General features: G+C 47.1%; 1 long non-coding RNA gene across 1 annotated transcript; it reads right to left on the bottom strand.

Annotated features, from left to right (window-relative positions):
- Window positions 1-1,531: 1,531 nt before the first annotated feature.
- On the bottom strand, window positions 1,532-16,961 carry LOC125610854. The gene is made up of 3 exons (XR_007340906.1): window positions 16,890-16,961; window positions 16,230-16,401; window positions 1,532-2,063 (listed from the first exon to the last, which is right to left on the bottom strand). It is a non-coding gene; the product is annotated as an uncharacterized LOC125610854 (long non-coding RNA).
- Between the last annotated feature and the right edge of the window lie 924 nt (window positions 16,962-17,885).

A 17,885-nucleotide genomic window follows, 5' to 3' on the forward strand; every position in this document is an offset into this window, starting at 1 on the left:
TAACTTGTTAACAGAGCTGGACAAAGTTTGGGACCCCCTCACCTAGGGATCAGCCTCTGTGAGAGAAGTTACATCCAAAATCTACTACCTCCAGAGATGTTCATTCTGAACAGAAGCACCCAGAAGGGCTTCTTATAATCAAACCTTTCAATACATGCAAAATAGTTGAGAAAATCAAGTCTTTCTGGATCACAGAGGACTGAACATTCTCAACATGTGAAAGCATTTTTTAAACTTCACTTATTTCTTCCTTTGTTTTTAAAGGTAAAATTGATGAAGTAATTAAAAATTTTGTATGACCCTTCATAACCTTTCAATAACTTTCCTCCCTACATATATTTAAAGCCAGCTAGACATGGAGAGGCTCTGAAAAGTGGGCAAAGTAAGATTCAGGGTGACACAATGAAAAGCTTATTTAAAAGAGAGAGAAATATTAGCCAATAATTTACTCCCTAACTTCCACTGAGCTCTACTACCATAGATACCAGACACTTGTTTGGTCCTGGGCAGAACATTCATTGGTGTTCTCTGATAGTTTATGTGACCATCAACCTGAAGTCCAGGGAATAAGGCAGGGTCTACTCATGGCTGTGATGTTCTGTGTGGTGATGGTCCTAGAGACACAGCCATTCAGTGGCAGCCCTGCCAGAGGACCTTGAACTAAAATAGATTCCCATGGATTGCTGTGGGACATGCTGTTATCAGGTCAGTGTTTTAGTCAGCTTTTTCATTGCTATTAACAAAAGATCTGACAAGAACAATTAGAGGAGGAAAAGTTTATTTAGGGCTCACAGTTCCAGAGGCCTCACTCCATAGATGGCTGACTCCATTGCTCTGGGTCCAAAATGAGAAAAAAAAAAAAAGTCATAATGGAGGAAAGCAGCTCAGAACAGAGGAGCAAGGAAGCAGAGAGAGAACTTCTTATTAGGGACAAAATGTAACCCCAAAGGCATGTCCCTAAGGACCCACGTCCTCCAGCCATACCACATCTGTCTATAGTTACCACCCAGTTATCTCTATCAATGAATTAATCCATTGATTAGGTTACAACTGCCCACTTTTTAATAATTAAAAGCCTAACTTATGCAAGTAAAGACAAAGAACTAGACAATGAAATTTCTGCCCTTCTAGAGGAAATACATTCAAAATTTTTCATCATTTAACCTCATTCAGAAAGAATGTGAAGGACTTAAATCAACTTAGATGGGAGCCAAGCCCAAGAAGAACCTATCAGACATAGAAAAATTGGAGGCCATGAACNCTCCTACCTCTCCCCTCCCCCTCCCTCCTCCCTCTTCCCTCCTTTCTCCCTCCCACCTACCTCCTCCTTCTCTCTTTCCTTCCTCCCTTCATTCCTTAGGGGGATGGAAAGGAGGACACGTTTTTATTAGTACAATCGAGACAAATTCCTTGAAGTTTTGACACAATGAGAAGAAAAAAAAATATGAACTGTTCCCAGGGTTTTTGCATTTTATGAATTATTTTTCCTCTGTGGTTCCCCAAATGCCAAAGATTCAAAGTAACAAGTTAAGCCATTTGGGGGAACTTTGCACATCACTTTTTTTTTTTCAAAAAAATCCCAGGGAATTTTGAAATAGAGAATATGTAAAAATAAAACCGATCTCACACTGTAACATAACTACTAATATTATTTTGGTGGGTTTCTTTATAGTCTTTTTTTCTTATGTTGGATTTACATAGTTACACTTCTACTGTATTTATAATTCCGTTCCTGCTGTATATATAAATTTTCATAAAGCACATCTTTCTTTGCCATGTAATATTCCACATTTTACTGGAGGAGTTCATTGAATCAACATATCTTAATGTCTAAACATGAGTAAATCACTTTTAGAATCAGGAAATGAATCAATAAAACAAAACACATAAATTAAATACTGTTACTCCTTCACCTAATGTTGAACACTTGACAAGGGCTCCTGTGTACGGGTGGAGAGTGTAGGCTCTGGAGGTCTATCTTTGCTCAAGTTCCATTTCTGCCACCTGCTGGCTGTGTGATCTTGGCCGACTTACTTCACCTCTCCGTGCTTCAGATTCTTAATCTGTAACACATGGAAAACGAAGGTGCGTACTTCAGGAAGGGGATATGTCACATGGTGCATTTTCAAGAAATGTCAGTTGTCAGTACTGTTTTGATCAGCATCATTATTATTTGAACTTTTATCAGCTTCCAAATAGGAATCTGGTGGAACGGGCACTGGATCAGGAATCAGGAAGGTCACGACTTTCTAGACCTGCCGGAGTCTGAGACCGCCTTCCCGATGCTCCTGGAGATGGAATGTTGATACCCATGGTGCCTCCTGCAGGAAGAACTGGAGGCAGGAGAAGTGGCCGTAGGAGCGCAAGGGCTCCTCCAGGGGGCGCATCCTCGAGGTCCGAGGCGCAGTCGTGGCTGTGGGTGTAGGCAGCACGAGGGGTTCTGTGGCCCTAGAACCAGCTGTTCCTGGGGATGCAGTAGGATATGGGATTTAGATACCTACTCAGGCTGCTTCAATGAAATGGAAATGTTTTATTGGGGAGGGGGAGGGGCTTTCTAGAATCTGTGGGTTGAAAGCAGAGCTGGAGGAGGATGTGTGCAGAGGCACACTCATACCCTGCTGGCGGGCCTGAAAATTGGTGCAACCGCTCTGGAAAGCAGTCTGGAGATTATTGGGAAAATTGGAACGGAACCACCATTTGACCCAGCTATCCTGCTCTGGGATTTATACCCAAAGGACTTAAAATCAGCATACTATAGTGATTCAGTCACATCAATGTTTATAGCTGCTCAATTCACGATAGACAGACTGTGGAACCAACCTAAGGGTCCTACAACAAATAAGTGGATCAAGAAAATGGGGTATGTATGCACACAATGAAATATTACTCAGCCATAAAGAAGAATGAAATTATTGCATTTGTTGGTAAATGGATGGAGTTGGACACTATCATGCTAAGTGAAATAAGCCAATCCCCCCCAAAAAACAAAGACCAAATTTCTCTGATATGGGGATGCTAACACACGATAAAGGGGAGAATAGAAATTCTTTGGATTAGACAAAGGGGAATGAAGGGAAGGCAGGAGTATGAGAATAGGAAAGACAGTGGAATGAACCAGACATGACTTTCCATGACCAGTGAAACCCCACATCACGTACAACCACAAGAATGGGATCCTAATCAGAATAAGTGATGCTCCATTTATATTCCATGTATGTTACAATACACTCTACTGTCATGTATATCTAAAAAGAATGAATTTTTTAAAATTAAAAGAAAGTAAAAGCATAGAGCAAACAATATGTAGACTTGGGTGTTGAGCAATCAAGGGACAGAGAAATAGCCTTTCCCAGGAAATAGAGGCACTGGTTTGAAGTACGACCCTCTCCCAATCCCCATCTCTGAAGGTCAGTGGGAGGGAACTTCTCCCAGTAGAATCTAGGAGCTAAGGGGAAGAGTCTATCTCAGGAAGGGTTTTCCCATCAACGGGGCCTTCCATTCTGACCTAACACTTTACTCTTATTTCAAGGTAAGCCAAACACTTAATTGTAGCATTATTCCCTCTCATTGGTTGGGACATTCTATTTGTCTTTTTATTTTAAAGCAAGGAATCCACCAGTACTCCCCGGGGATCAGAGCTGTTCGGTCTGGACTGTGACAAGGAATCCCTGACCCCGCAGGTGATAAAATGTGCAGAATTCAATGCAAATAAAACTGGTGAAAGTGAAAGTAAGAAAAAGAACAGAAGAACAAAACAAAACAAGACCCCTGAACCCAGAGCCAGACCCTTTGGGGAATGGGCTGGGAGGTGAGTGACTCCCCCACCCCCTGTGGGGGTTGCCTGGCGCCATTGAGCCCCTGTAGGCCTGGGGAGCAGACTGGGGGAGGCTGGAGGCAGTGTGGGCCTGGAGGGAACTCCAAGGACTCTGTGTGGCTTCTTAGCTGGCGTCCAGGGTGTGGACAGTGAGGACCGGGAAGGGGGTGTGGTGGTGGAAGGAGGAGGTTGGAGGGCAGTGGAGTCCAAGGTGAAGCCCCTGTGTGCTCAGCTCGGACGCTCACCCGAGGCCCCAGAGGTTCAGATCCCATGAAGGAAAGTGGAGTGACCAGTCAAGATCACGTGGGGAGAGGAAGGAGAGCTGGACGCAGGGAGACCCAGGAAGGGGCCTCGCCTGCCAGGGTTTGAGGTGGACATCGGCCTTTTGTTCTGCCCACCGGCCTCTGGATGCACTTTTTATGTTTGTTTAGGGGATTTCATAAGTGTCACCTCCTGCCGCAGAAACGGGGAACATGGGTATTTGCTTTCCTGGGCTCACCTGCAGGGTGACAGGGACACGTAACCTCAGCTCCTAGTTCCCTTTTCCTCCTCTCCCTTCCCCCTCCTTCCCCTCATTTCCTCTCCCCCATCCCCCCCTGCTCTCTCAAGTCACCCTCTCTCTCTCTCTCTCTCTCTCTGTCTCTCTCTGCGCCACGCCCCCTCTCCATCAACAAGGTAACAGGGGATACTGTGAACAACTCTACAGACGTAAATTTGATTCCAACCAAGGTGCAAAAGCAACTTAACGGAGGCAGTATGGTGTTTTCAGCAAATGATACCCGGCGACTGAATATTCACAGGCCATAAAAGGGAAAAAAGAATCTTGACTTAAGCTTCAGACTTTGTACCCAATTAAATCAAGTGGATCATGCACTTATTTAAATGTAAGACAATCAAACTCGTAAAAGATAATTTAAGAGAAACTACTTGACACCTCAGATTTGCCAGAGATTTCTTAGATATGACTCCCCTGTTATTTTTTTGGTGATGCCGGATCCGTAGAATGACACCGCGCTTCATTCTGGGATTATTAATTCGTGTGTGCTCTCTCTCTTTTCCTCTGCCAGTCTTTTTCTACCTTTCAGTTATGTCTTACTTTTATTCATATAATGTCCAGGGTTTTTAGTTGACCTTGGTGGGAGGAATAGAGAGAAATACGTCTACTGTCTCTTTCTCTCAAAGTAGAAGCCAGTCCTGGTCCTTGAGGTCAGCTGTTTCCCCACTTCCCCACTCAGAGTCAGCTTTTGATGTCTAAAACTAGGATCAGGTCTGACGTAGAATTCTGGTAAGTCACAGAAAGCCAAATGTACCAGAACATGAAGGTATAGGATAGCAGGAAAGCTCTAGAATCTCTCTTTGTCCCCTTTCCATTTTCCCAGCTTTACTGAGGCAAAATTGACGCGTTAACATCCTATATATCAAGGCACGGAAAAATGATGTTTTTGATATAAATAAATATTTTGGAATGATTACCACGAGCAAGCTGATTAACATATCCATTACCTTCTAATTTGTAACAAAATCAGAAGTTTGTAAATAGAAACTATCACCATGAACCAAATTCCGGAGGTGAAGGACATAGTGACCAGAGGGGAAAAAATCCCAGTGACAGCTTCCAGAGCAGGCTGGATCAGTCAGGAGACGAAATCAAGCACACTGGAAGAGAGGTTGTTTGAAATCAAGAAGTCAAAGGAGCCAACTGGAAAAAAGAAAATGAAAAAGAATGAAGACAGCCTGAGGACTTAGAGGGCATCATTGAATGAGCCAAAGTATATTCTGGGAATTCCAGAAGCAGCAGGGAAAGGGTTAACAAAGAAAGGGACAGAGAAAGACATAACGTTTAAAGAAATACTGTGAGAAAAGTCTCCAGATCTGGTGAGAGAAATGGTCCCGCAGATTCATGCATCCCAAAGAATCCCCCAAAGATCCAACATGAAGAGATCCTCACTGAGACGAAGATTGTAGTTGAATTCTCCAAAGTCGGAGGCAAACAGAGAATTTTGAAATCAGCAAAAGAAGCTCATCATATACACGGGAACCCCCTTCAGATGCAGCAGATTTCTCAGCAGAAATCTTTCAGGTCAGGGGAAAGTGGGATAATTTATGCCAAGTGCTAAAGAGAACACTGCCAACCCACACTACCCAAGTGTCCCTTGGGAAGTGAAAGACAAAGAGTTTTCCAGACAAACAGACGCGGAGGGATTTCGTCAGCACTAGCCTTACCTTACAAGACATGGAGGAAATTCTCCAGGTTGAAATGAAAGGACTCTTACAACAGGAAGCTCTATAGAGCATGAATCTCAGTGTAAACATAAGAGTATGATCAAATCCAGAATGCTCTACTACTGTGATGTTTGTTTATGAATCACTGCTAAATCTAGTATAAGAGTTAAAAGGCAACGTATTTAAAATAAGTATAATATCTTAATTAATATTACATGTTAATATATAAGAAGATGTCAGTTTTGACATTAATAACAAAAAGTGAAGGAGAGAAGGAGTTATTTGGTAAAAGTTGTTATCTGCTTCAAGCAGACTCATAACTATGTTTTATTTAAGTCCTTTTGTAACTTCAAAGTAAAAGGCTGAAGCAGACACACAAAGAGAAAGAGATCAAATCGAATTATATAACAAGAAATTAATGAAATCAGAGAGGAAGTCATAAGGGCAGAGTCCTGACTCAGTAGGATCAGTGTCCCCATAGGAAGAGACACTTTAGTGCTCTGCCTCTCGCTGCGGTGTGAGGACACAGAGAAGGCGGCCATCTACAAGCCAGGAGGTGAGCTGTCCCCTGAAACCGCCCTGCTGGCTTCGGACCCCAGAACTGTGAAAAACAGCTGTCTTTTGCTTTAGCCCCAAGTCCACTGGATTTTATGATGGTCGGCTAGCCAGACGGACACGGGTTCTGTACATATCTGTGATTGAGAAAGCCGACTGCCATCTCAGTTCTGAGCTCTGAGAACAGCCCAGCCCACGGGTACTTGGATGAGAGCCATTGGATGATATATGTGAATTCGAAAGCAGTTTGTCAAAACACATAAAGATGACCTTATAACAACCACTGTTAAAAAAATGATTTTTGAAAGTTAAGTCACAGTTTTTTGAGAAGATTTGGAGGACCAAGGAATGTCACAGAGGCCCTGAGTTTCCTGGTGATGGTACTTGATAAATGATGTATAGCAATTAATAGCAAAGTGGGGTTCCTGTTAGTGACCAGGAATTGGCCTTTCTTCTAGCCCCTATTTGCTATACTGTACCCCAAACTTTAAGACAACGTGAGGGTATGAGGAAAGTGTGTGTGTGTGTATGTGTGTGTGTGTGTGTGTGTGTATGTGTGTGGTGTGCCAAATGACAGAAAGAGGGTGAGTATAGCTTTGGGGAATATCTGAACTTAAAAATGTCCTGGCTGGTTGGCCAGGTGAGGCCATGTGTGCAGTGGACCCAGAGAGGGCACCTGTGGTCAAGATGAAGCAGCTGACCCTCTCAGAAACCTACCGATGTCCTGCAAGAATATATTTTCATGTCACAAAACATCTCAGGACAGAATTCTGCCAGAGGACCCTAATGTGTGAGCCCCACAAACTCCAAGAGGGTTTACTGTCAGATATTGATGACCTCATCCACATTGTGGGTCGCAATTCAGCCCTGATGCCCGGTGAGTATCTGAAGTGCAGATAATGTCAAAACACTTACGGCCACAAAGCAACTCTTTAAAAAGTAATGACCATATCAGGGCTTTATGACAAGAGTCTGCAAGGCGGGCAGCCTGCTCTGCTGCGGAGCGCAGTTTTCTTTTTCATTTGCTTGGTCTCGTTCCGACGGTGTGTCCTTCAGTGGGGGTTTTAAATGGGGTAGCAGCCTCCTTCCTCCAAGTGCTTGGTCAGGATATTTGTTGCTGTTTTGCAGCCATGGCAGATGCACACCAGGATTGAAAGGCCCAGTTCATGCAACATTGCTCAAAGGATTTGAGGCTTCCATTACTGCACAAATCCTTTAATTAAAGCCGGTTCCTCCAGGCCCCTGTTGCCTGGGCTCAATCCACATCGTCCCTGGCGACCTTGGGATGGTTGATTAATTGACGAGTTGGCAGTGCAACCCTTCCTTCAAAGATCCCAAGATATATCTGCTAAAACAAAAATGCCCCCGGACACCACACGGGCCCACGTTTGCGGTGTCTCTTAAAATCTATCTGCGACCTCTCCCCGCGTGACTAATGTCTGCTGCCTTCGCACCGTGACTGTTGTGACCCTTCGCCCTTCTTCTTTGAGGCGAAGAATGCTGCAGCGAGGAGGTATTTTTTGGAAACTCGAGAGAGGACATCTTTGCAATTTGGCAATGGCAAGTAACGTTCTCCGCTGGGCCCCAGTTGCTGTTGATATGAAGTGGCCAGATTTTGGAAAAGTATCTCTGCCTTGGCTTTTCAGGGATTCAGCAATAAACAATTCTATTTGGGAAGCACCAACATCTAGATTCTGCTTACAGTAGCGTGAACGGCAAGGAGACTGGATGGAGAGAAGTCAGCACGCTGCAGGCCGCGGTCTTTGTCCACGACGACTCTTAAAGGTGACTCTGAACACTGCTTCCTTGGGATGGTGGGTGTGCACCCCTGCCTGTCAGCACCCTATGGACACCATTCTGGGGAGACTGATTCATCTTCCCAGCACGTGGAGGAACAAAGAATTCAACCGACGGGGAACTTTTAGAACTGTCTGAAGAATTCTAGGAAATTTGTAAACGTTCGTCCATCTGAGCACAAGGATGGGTGTGGGCATGCGTGTTGGAGAGGAGCCACTTGATAAAAGCTGTGTAATAAAACCCTGGAGGAGAGTGGCAGGATGAGGGGAGGGTGGGGAGGCTGGTGGGGAGGCTGGTGGGGAGGCCGGAGACGAGGCAGAGGACTGAAATCATGCTGCGATCCCATCCTGTGAGTGATGCTGTCCGTCTTCAGCAACGTCTATCAATCAGGCATTGTCTTGAAAGCCAAATATTCTGGGGCACCACAGACTGGGGTCTCAAGTTGGTATCTTAGATAAAGTCAATGTGGCCTGAACCTTTACTTGAACGTCTTGAATATCATAAAAGGAAATGCAGGTCATAAACCCCACAGGAAGGACCAGAGGGCAAGGGTAACAGCAGGCACTCTGGAGCAGGCAGTCTGAATTTAGATTTGCTGTCCTGCTCATAAGCTGTGGGATCTTAGACAAATGGCTCAACCTCTCTGAACTTAGTTTCTTCTTCTGTAAAATAAGAATGACAAGGGTACCTACTTCATAGGGTGGGTGTTGAGAGCTCATGAGGAGTATTTGTCAAGCCCTCAAAGCAGAACCTGGGACAGGAAGAGCTATGTGAATGCTAGCTGAATAAACCACTCCACCTGAAGGTCCCTTTTCCATCTGAAAGCACCTTCTTGGATTCCTCTCTCTATGATCTTTGAGGAAATCCTCCTCGTTTGCTAATTGATTGATTCTCATTGAGTCTCCAGCTCCGTCCTGCCCAGGGAGTGCCCAGATCTACAAAGTAAGGCCAGGAGCAGGGTGGGAGGGGAGAGGCCAGGAACGCAGAGTGGACCAGGGCAGACTGGCCGGCCAGCCAGCCGGAGGGGCTGGAGAAGAGCCCTGGACGCGCGTTTCCTCATCTCCTTTGCTGTGACTTTCAAGGGGACTTCTGAGGAAGGACCCACGTGCACAGTGGGCAACAGACTGAGGATGGCACAAGAGGACAGGGGATCTGCAGGTGACCCCAGGAACTGAAGCCACCTAGGAGTCACAGAACCTGGCTGCTTGACTCCCCGGGCTGTGGAAACCAGGAGTGCCATCTGTGCCCTTCACAGCTTCAGGGGCGGGAGGTGGGATGTCACGGAGAGGCACAGAGCTGGGTTCCTTTAATGGGAGGCCAACACTTCTCCGAACCCTTAGCCACGCAGGAAGCTGGTGGCCAGCAGCCAGGAGGTCCCCTGTGCAGGAGGAAGGACCTTTGGTAGGTGACACAGTGAGACAGGAAGATGCACTTGGCGTGGGCACTGCAGCAGGCACATTCCCACTCATTGCCACCCTCGGAACGCTGCCTGCTTACGCGGAGATGAACGTGTTCCATGAGTGGAGCCAGCCGCGGGAGCTTGGTTAGGGACACACCTGAGCCACCGAGTGGAGGTCAGATAAGACCAACGGAAACGGCGACCGCGAAAATAAAATAACAATAATAAATGTTAAGTCTAACAGAGTGAAATGTCATAAAAATGTAAAGATGATGTAGAGAGAACATAACGTAATAAATACATGGAAATCTGATATAGTGAGATATAATAAATAAATGTCAACATAATAGAGTGGAAACATCAGCAGGATGAGGGGAGGCCGGCTGGACCCGGATCTTGGGGTTAGTGGTCCCACGGCAGGATGATGCCCCAGATCCTCTCCTGGGTCCTGGGGAGGGGCCTCTCTGCTCGGGCTGTGGCACTGCGGTGAGCAGACCTACAGGCAGGTGGAGTGCTGGGAAGGGCTGGAGGAGGCCAGCCCAAGACATGGCCACGGGCTTGGACGTCCACGTGGCTCTTGGTTCTCACTCTGGCCTGAGTGTAACCAAGGCCAGCTTCCCGTGCTGCCTCGCCATCCTGCAGCTGGACGGGGGAGACAGCATCGTCTCCTGGAGGGCTTGGGGGCTGGCATGAGACATGGACCTTCATGGACCTCCCTGGCTGAGCAGCCTCCAAAAGAGCAGTGGAGGCCGGGCCCTGCTGGCCCGTGGGAGGCAGAAGCCCACAGTCGGCTTGCCATCCTCCTGCCTTCCCCGGGGAGATGCACGCTGGCCTCGTGCTCAAAGGCCACTTGTGGGTAGTAAAATGTTCTTCGATGACTTTTGGTTATAAACACAGAATCGATTTTGGTAATTTCAAAGGGCTCAGTCCCACCGGAAGTGATAACTACCCTCATTATTCAGGTAAGGAAATAACAGTTCAGGGACGAGAACTGATCTAACAAAATCCCCCGTGGGGAAGCCGGCCTCCAAAGCTGTGCCCTTCCTCTGCAGACCAAGCTTGCCCTCCTGCCAGGTGCCCCCAAGGAGAAGCCCCTCCCCCGCCTCCCTCACCTGTGCCGGGGTGGTGGAGGGTAGCCGCCCTTTTGCACCCCATTCTCTTGGCATGTCCTGCACGGGGATGCTCTTGGGGGCAACACCCTGAGGTCTCAGGACATGTCCTGCCACCCCAAGAAAAATGGATTGTGGGCAAACAATCATTAGCCTGTAGTCTAGGAAGGATCTCCTGCAGGAAGACAGATATTTTCTTTCAGATTTTTGTTTCTGGAAATTAACTTGTGAAAACATGTTTTCCTTAAATGTGAGAATATTTTTATTTGCGTTTCATCACAAACCAAGGTAGATGGAAAGACTGTTATGGCTCAAGGTTAGTAACTGACACCCAGTGACACCCCCCCGTCAACCCATCATGAGAGGAGCCTCCCGTTGACAGGAACGAATGCAACACACACTCTCATTGTGAATGTGCCTCCCTGCCTTTGTTTACCAAGGGCCCATTGAGGTGGGAAAATACCAGTGAAAAGAAGTGATGTCCACATTCTCCCATCCCCTCTCACTGGATATGAGGACTCCCTACCAGACGCCCCAGTGCTGCTTCCGAAGCAAAATTATGTCTCTCCATCCTGACAGTGGACAATGCAGATATTTTTTCATGAAAAACCTTGATATTTAAAAAGGCTGCAACTATACATAAACTTGTATTTGTCTCAGTGTACCATCCCTTTGTTGAAACATCTTACACAATTGATCATTCATCCTCCAAATAAAAGCAGTCATACCGTTGAAGAGATTTTGTGAAGTCCTTATTTCATGAACCCATCCTAGCTTGTTTGGGACTTAAAGTAAAGAACACTGAAGCAAAAAACATTGAGGCAACACCCCTCTGGAATTGTTGACATGTCTTTTTAATGTGAAGATGTGTTGTTTGGAACTACTGCAGCCACCTTGTGACCATGAGGGAGAAGCCAAGAGAATTTCAGAGCAGCTGACCTAGAACTCTGACATTGCTGAGCTGCTGAACTAACACTGGAGATCTCTTTCTTCAGACTTATTATCGGGAAAGAGACATTCTGAGTTCAAACTTATTTAATTAGGTATTTTGTTACTTACACTTGGAAGTAATTTACCATTGTGGATAGGACCCATGATTTAACCTCTGCCTTGGAGAATGCTATGGCTTGTTAGCACAGGTCTTCATTTTGTCTCATGTAGCAAAGAGAACCAGAGGCACTGATTTCCTGTGAGTCAGCATTTGATATGTTCAAAAGGAAAGTCAAACTAAATGGATATCAAATCTGCCATGCACAGACCATGCCAAAGGTATCCTGTAGTTTCAATTTCTGTTTCAAGGCAAAAACCATCATGGTTTTAAAGTTGAAATGACTTTTGAGCATATTTAAGATTGACTTGAGCTGGGTGCAGTGGCACATGCCTGTAATCCCAGCAGCTTGGGAGGCTGAGCCAGGAGGATCTCAAAGCCAGCCTCAGCAACATCAAGGTGCTCAGCGACTCAGTGAGACCCTGTCTCTAAATAAAATACAAAATAGGGCTGGGGATGTGGCTCAGTGGTCAAGTGCCCCTGAGTTCCTTCCCTGTTACCCTCCCCCCCCACTTCTCCCCACCAAAAATATCAGCTTGTTTTATTGCACATTTTTTTTCCTTACTGGATTAGCTATCAATTTCTGCATCGTCAATTAAAAGTGAGAGAGATGACTTAACAGAAATGTTAAACACACGAAGTGCACACACTTAATCTTTCCCTTATGTTTTCGAGAGCGTTTTTCTTTTAGGGGAATCTCTGCCTCTCATCAGATCCTCACAGGAGTCTGGGACAGAAAAGGGTTCCTGTGGACAGTCTGTTTGGGAGGTGCTGTGGGAGGAGGAGCAGCAGCCACGGCCTTGCTGGAAAGGGAGCGTGGGTAATGGAGGTGACATGGTGCAGGGGTGAGAGCATAGTTCTCAGAGCCTCTGTTTTCTAATGCAAAACACTGGCAGCCCAACAGCCCCTCTCCACGTGCTGTATGCACAACCTATTCCACATCTAACGGTTCTGCAGTGTGCGATGCCTTAGCGCAGTCATTTCTAGAATATGACATGAGCTCCACCCCTAACAACAAACCATGAGACCCACCTTCAGGCCTAAAGCTGGCTGCTGAAGGATGGACGTCCTCCCCACCCCCCGCCCCCCTCCTCCCGTGCAAAGGGAGGGAGGAAGCTGGGCAGGGATGAATGGCCCAGGCACCTTGCTCTTCTGGTCTGCAAGCTGGGATGACTGCGCCGCCCCCGCCCCATGTGGAGAAGCCTGAGGGGAGGTGCAAGGACAGCACCCAGCCAGGGCCATCAGAAGATGGAAGTGACCTCCCTGCACCCAGCCCCTACCCCATGCTAGTGACCTTCACCCCTAACCTAGACCTGCATGTCACACGCATCACAGGTGAGTAGGGGAGGCTGTTCCCATCCTGCCTGGCAGGAGGAGGAGGTTGGGAGGGAGGGGGTGGGAGAGCGCGCTGGGTCTTCCTGGGTTCAGGTTGGTCTCACCGTTGTCATTGTGTCGAAGCAGCCATGTTGCCTTCCGGAAAGCTCTAAGAGGGTGGGGAGGGATAAAGTACAATTTGGGGACACCATCTGACTCATTTGGTTTTCGCAAGCCCACATCAGGTCCCTCAGTGACTCTACCGAGTCCCTTTCCTTGCTCTGCTTTTCTTTGTAGCCCACTGTCCCCAGGGACAGGGTCCGTGTTCTGCTTAACTGCTGCTGCCCTCCTTCTAGAAGGCAGGTACTCAGGCAGGGGCTAGATCCTGTTCACAGAGCCCAGCACCATGCCTGGTCCTCTGCAGGCGCATGGCCATCTTGCTGGATGAACGAAGGGTTAACTGTTTAAAGAGAAGTATTTGAATCAATGCGACAGATTCAAAGACTAAGCTTTTGCTAGATTTCCACCTAAGCTTTATCACATATGGACGGGCGTTTGGGTCCAGGGTTCTCATCCGTGGTCTGCCCTTCCACCTCCAGCCCTTGCTGCTGTGGTAGAATGACACGTTCCCACCCCCTCCCATCCAGGTGTGGCAACATGACCTGCTCTGGTCTGAGCGGCAGGAATAGCGCACCTCACTTCCGCACAGAGACACTCTGAGCTAGTATGCAGCTCATCACGCTCCCTTGGTCCTTCCTCTGTGGTCTGGGAGTGGCGTTGAGGTGGAGCTTCTGCCAGCCTGGGTCTCTGCGTGGGTGGGAACTGAGCTTGGCGGATTCCACGGCTGAGGTCCCAGGTTGTCATTGCAGCCCGGCTTTGCTGATCCTGATCGACCTGGGGCCACCTCCAGATTTTTCTGCCCTGTCTGTTCACATCTCTGACCCCAAACGCAAGGGACCAAGGAAGGGAAGACATTGCTTGTGGGTGTCAGGCAGGAGCAGGGTGTTATTCCCAAGCTATTTTATTTCAACCTGTCCAGAGCCCCACGAGATGGGCAGGGAGTCCCGGCTACCACGAGGGCTGAGGAAACTGAGGCTCAGCAAAGGATGAGCGCTTGCTGCAGGGCCCTCGGCCTCGTTCCGAGCTCTGTGTCACCACAGCAACCACCTCGCGCTGAGATGCTGCTAAGGTCATCCTGGGAGAGGTGCTTTGGATCTTAAAAAAAATAATAACCTTTACTAATGACCTGGTAATTGTTTTTATAGCTTCCCAATGAAGTGTGAAGTGTTCTAAGAGACAACACAAGACAATTTCCTTTGATGGTGAAGTTTTCCAAAGAATGATTACCTCTCTCTCCTGGCTTCCCGTGCCCTGGCTTTGGTGTGATATTGAACTGAGCCACAGGCTGGGAACCTTGCACAAGCTGTCAGGTCAGGGGGAATGTTGATTTTTCCTCGTCTTTATTTTAAAGCTTAATCCTGTATTTTTTTTTTTAATGGCCACATAATAACATATGAACAAAAAAATAAATAGTCGGCATCTATCACTCGCTTATTCTACCCACTGCCAGCCTCGGACTCAAAACCATCCCCCTTTTTATCAAGGGCCCCGTGCAGGGTGAGGCCTCCATAAATATCTGTGTAATGAATGAATTATCCACAATAAACATTTGTTGGATCTGCTGCTTTGAGCTCTGCTCAAATGCAATGAAATGCTTTCTATGTGGAAACTTATTGAGAGGGGGGAAGAAAGGTTAGTGTTCAGACAACTTGGTCGTTTAATTCACATTGAAAAAAGCCATTCTAAATCCCAAGAAGGCGAGAAAATTAATTCTAATTGAAAACATTAATGATGATGCTAGCTAATGCATTAGAGTTAGGTCAAACTTATGGCATAGTGCAGTTGCTTCTATTTGCTTTGGTACAAATAATTGGACTCAATCTGTCCAGAGCTTTGTGTGCCTTGAAGGATAATGCCTGATATTAAGACATTAAAAGTTGACTTACCAAGCCCTTCCCCAAAGCCACCTTATTGGATTCTTGCCTTTCCACATTTCCCCTGCACATTTGGCAGGCCAGATGTGTTTATTATGAACTGCAGCGAAGGAATGAGAAAATCTCTGGGACCTGCCAATCAAGGGCAGAGGGGACTTGAACCTGGGACGCCAGCTCCCAGCCTGGATATTGGCTTCATACCAGGTGTCTTCCTTCCCTGTGGCTCTGGAAGGTTCTGATGGGGTTAAGCAGGTGAGCTGTTAATAGCATATAGTTAATCCCAGATTTATTCAATGATCATTGCTTGTGGCCAGGTCAAATTTTCTCTGAAGCAAGAGATAACGTACCTGCAATAGTTAATTTTTAAAAATATTTATTTATTTAGTTATAGTTGGACACAATACCTTTATTTTATTTATTTATTTTTATGTGGTGCTGAGGCTCGAATCCAGGGCCTTGCACGTGCTAGACGAGTGCTCTACTGCTGAGCCACAACCCCAGTCCATGCAATAGTTAATTTTATATGCCAACTTGGTGAGATTGTGGTGCCACTCTGTTTGGTCAAACACCAGTCTAGATGTTGCTGTGCAAGTGTTTATTAGATGTAGTTAACATTTAAACCAGTAGACTTCAAGAAAAGCAGATTACCCTCTAGAAACTCATGTGGGCCTTGTCCAATCAGTGGAAGGCCTTAGAAAAGAAACTGAAGTCCTTCAAAGATGAAGGATATCTGCCTCAAGACTGCCTTTGGACCCAAGACTATAACACCAACTACCTCCTGGCAGCATTTCCAGCCTGCTGCCCAGCCCTGTGTATTTTATTTTGGACTTGTCAGCTCCCATAATTGTGGAAACTAATTCCTTAAAATTTCCCTCTCCCTCTCCCCCCACCTTTGTGTATCTCTATCATTCACAGTAGCATATGCGCACACATCACATTGGTTTTGTTTCTCTGGAGAATCTGACTCATAAAGTACCTTGTGCCTTCTTTTCTGGTAGATGGTGATGAAGAAGGTGCGCCCACGTCTGTGTGCCCGCTCTCTGCCAGGTGCCGTTCCCGAGTGACCGCACACAGTTCTCATACTCTAGGCGTTATTTCCTCATCACACAGGAAGAAATCAAAGTGAGTTGATTCTCAAAGTCAGAAAGCTGTAAAAGACAGAGAAGGTAGTCAGGTCTCTAGTCCTAAGTTCTCGAAGAAATATTTCCAGGACTCATCTGGCCACCCATCTTCTAAGCAGCTAAGAGCCCATCACGGCAAAAATTATGCCACTGTGTTTTGCAGACAAGACGTCTCATTTGGGAGGAAACAAAGTCTACTGGTAAAATAATATCTGGGTAGGCATAGGACTGTGATCTAAAAAAAAAAAAAAAAAGAGGAAACCTTGCTGACTAGCTACTTCTTTTCCAAATACATTCCACAATGACTCCGGCATCTGTCACCTGGAAACCTCCAAACCATGTCTCATTCATGTGAGACCATCAGTTTGGCTTGGGGTTTGGAGGTGCTGGGCACCCGGTGGTGAGTGGAGAGAGATGATAAATGAGCCCCAAGCCTTTGCTTTCTCTGCAGGCAGCCCTCTCAGGGGCTGAGGTTCCCAGAGATAGCGGAGGGTTGCTGGTCCCCTTGACTCTACCTGTCCCGTGTGCACAGATACGGGGAATCTCAGGGAAATCAGCTTTCCATCTTTCTCTGGGAAACTTGCTTTGGAAATTAGAAAGAAGAAGAAGAAAGGCGGTACCTCCTTCACATGCTCTTATTTTTAGCTCCTCTCTCCTTTGCAGAATGGCTAACGCCAACTCACACTATTTCTGAAAAGAGTTGCTGGGGACAAAGTGGCGATGTGGGCAGGCCTCGAGCCGGCTCTCTCGGGGAGATGCAAGATAAAGCCATCTCTGCAGCCGCCTTTGAGGGAGAGCTGGAGATTTCCTCAATTAGCTTAATCCTCTATCCCTGACACGCATGGTACAGGGACGCCAGTGCCATAATTATCCCCTGTCCCCGCTAATCTCCGTCTACAGGGCACGGCGACAGACGCTCTTCCTCCTGCCCGCGCCACCTGACTCCTGGAACCCTGTGTCACCAGGAGGTGGGCTGCGGGTGACAGATTGCTGAATCTGGACTCCTCACGTAGAGGACGCGGCTTGCAGGTTGTGCCGGCTGCTCTTGCCTCCCTGTGGGGCTGAGGCAGGCCTGGCTTCAGGCAGGCCCAGAAAGTTCTGGAAGGCTGCCCTGTGACTCAGGCAATGCTGTGCAGAGAAGGCCAGTCCTCCACTGCTGGCAGAGCCCGGCGTAGGTGGCTCACCTCGTTTAGGATCTAAATCTGGAAGCTTGCCCAAGGAAGGCCTTTCCCCTCCAAAGTAGAGGTCCAGTGGGGTCCAGCAACCCCCAACCCTGCCACGGCAAGCACCGGGCCATCATCTGGCGGCAAGGAGAATATGACCTGGTCCCGCCCTCCCAGCTAGCACAACAGGGGACCCTCGGCTGGCTGCCACTTACCCTGTGCATGGGAGGGACATAATAGATGTGGTGTGTCAACGGGACAACCATGTGCTACTACTAGCAAGAATGCTGAGGTAAATACTGTGTCCCCAGTTTTTTGCTTTTTTAGGTGAGGTTTCAATATGTTGCA

Source organism: Marmota marmota, unplaced genomic scaffold (assembly GCF_001458135.2).
Source record: "Marmota marmota marmota unplaced genomic scaffold, marMar, whole genome shotgun sequence".
Taxonomy (NCBI): domain Eukaryota; kingdom Metazoa; phylum Chordata; class Mammalia; order Rodentia; family Sciuridae; genus Marmota; species Marmota marmota.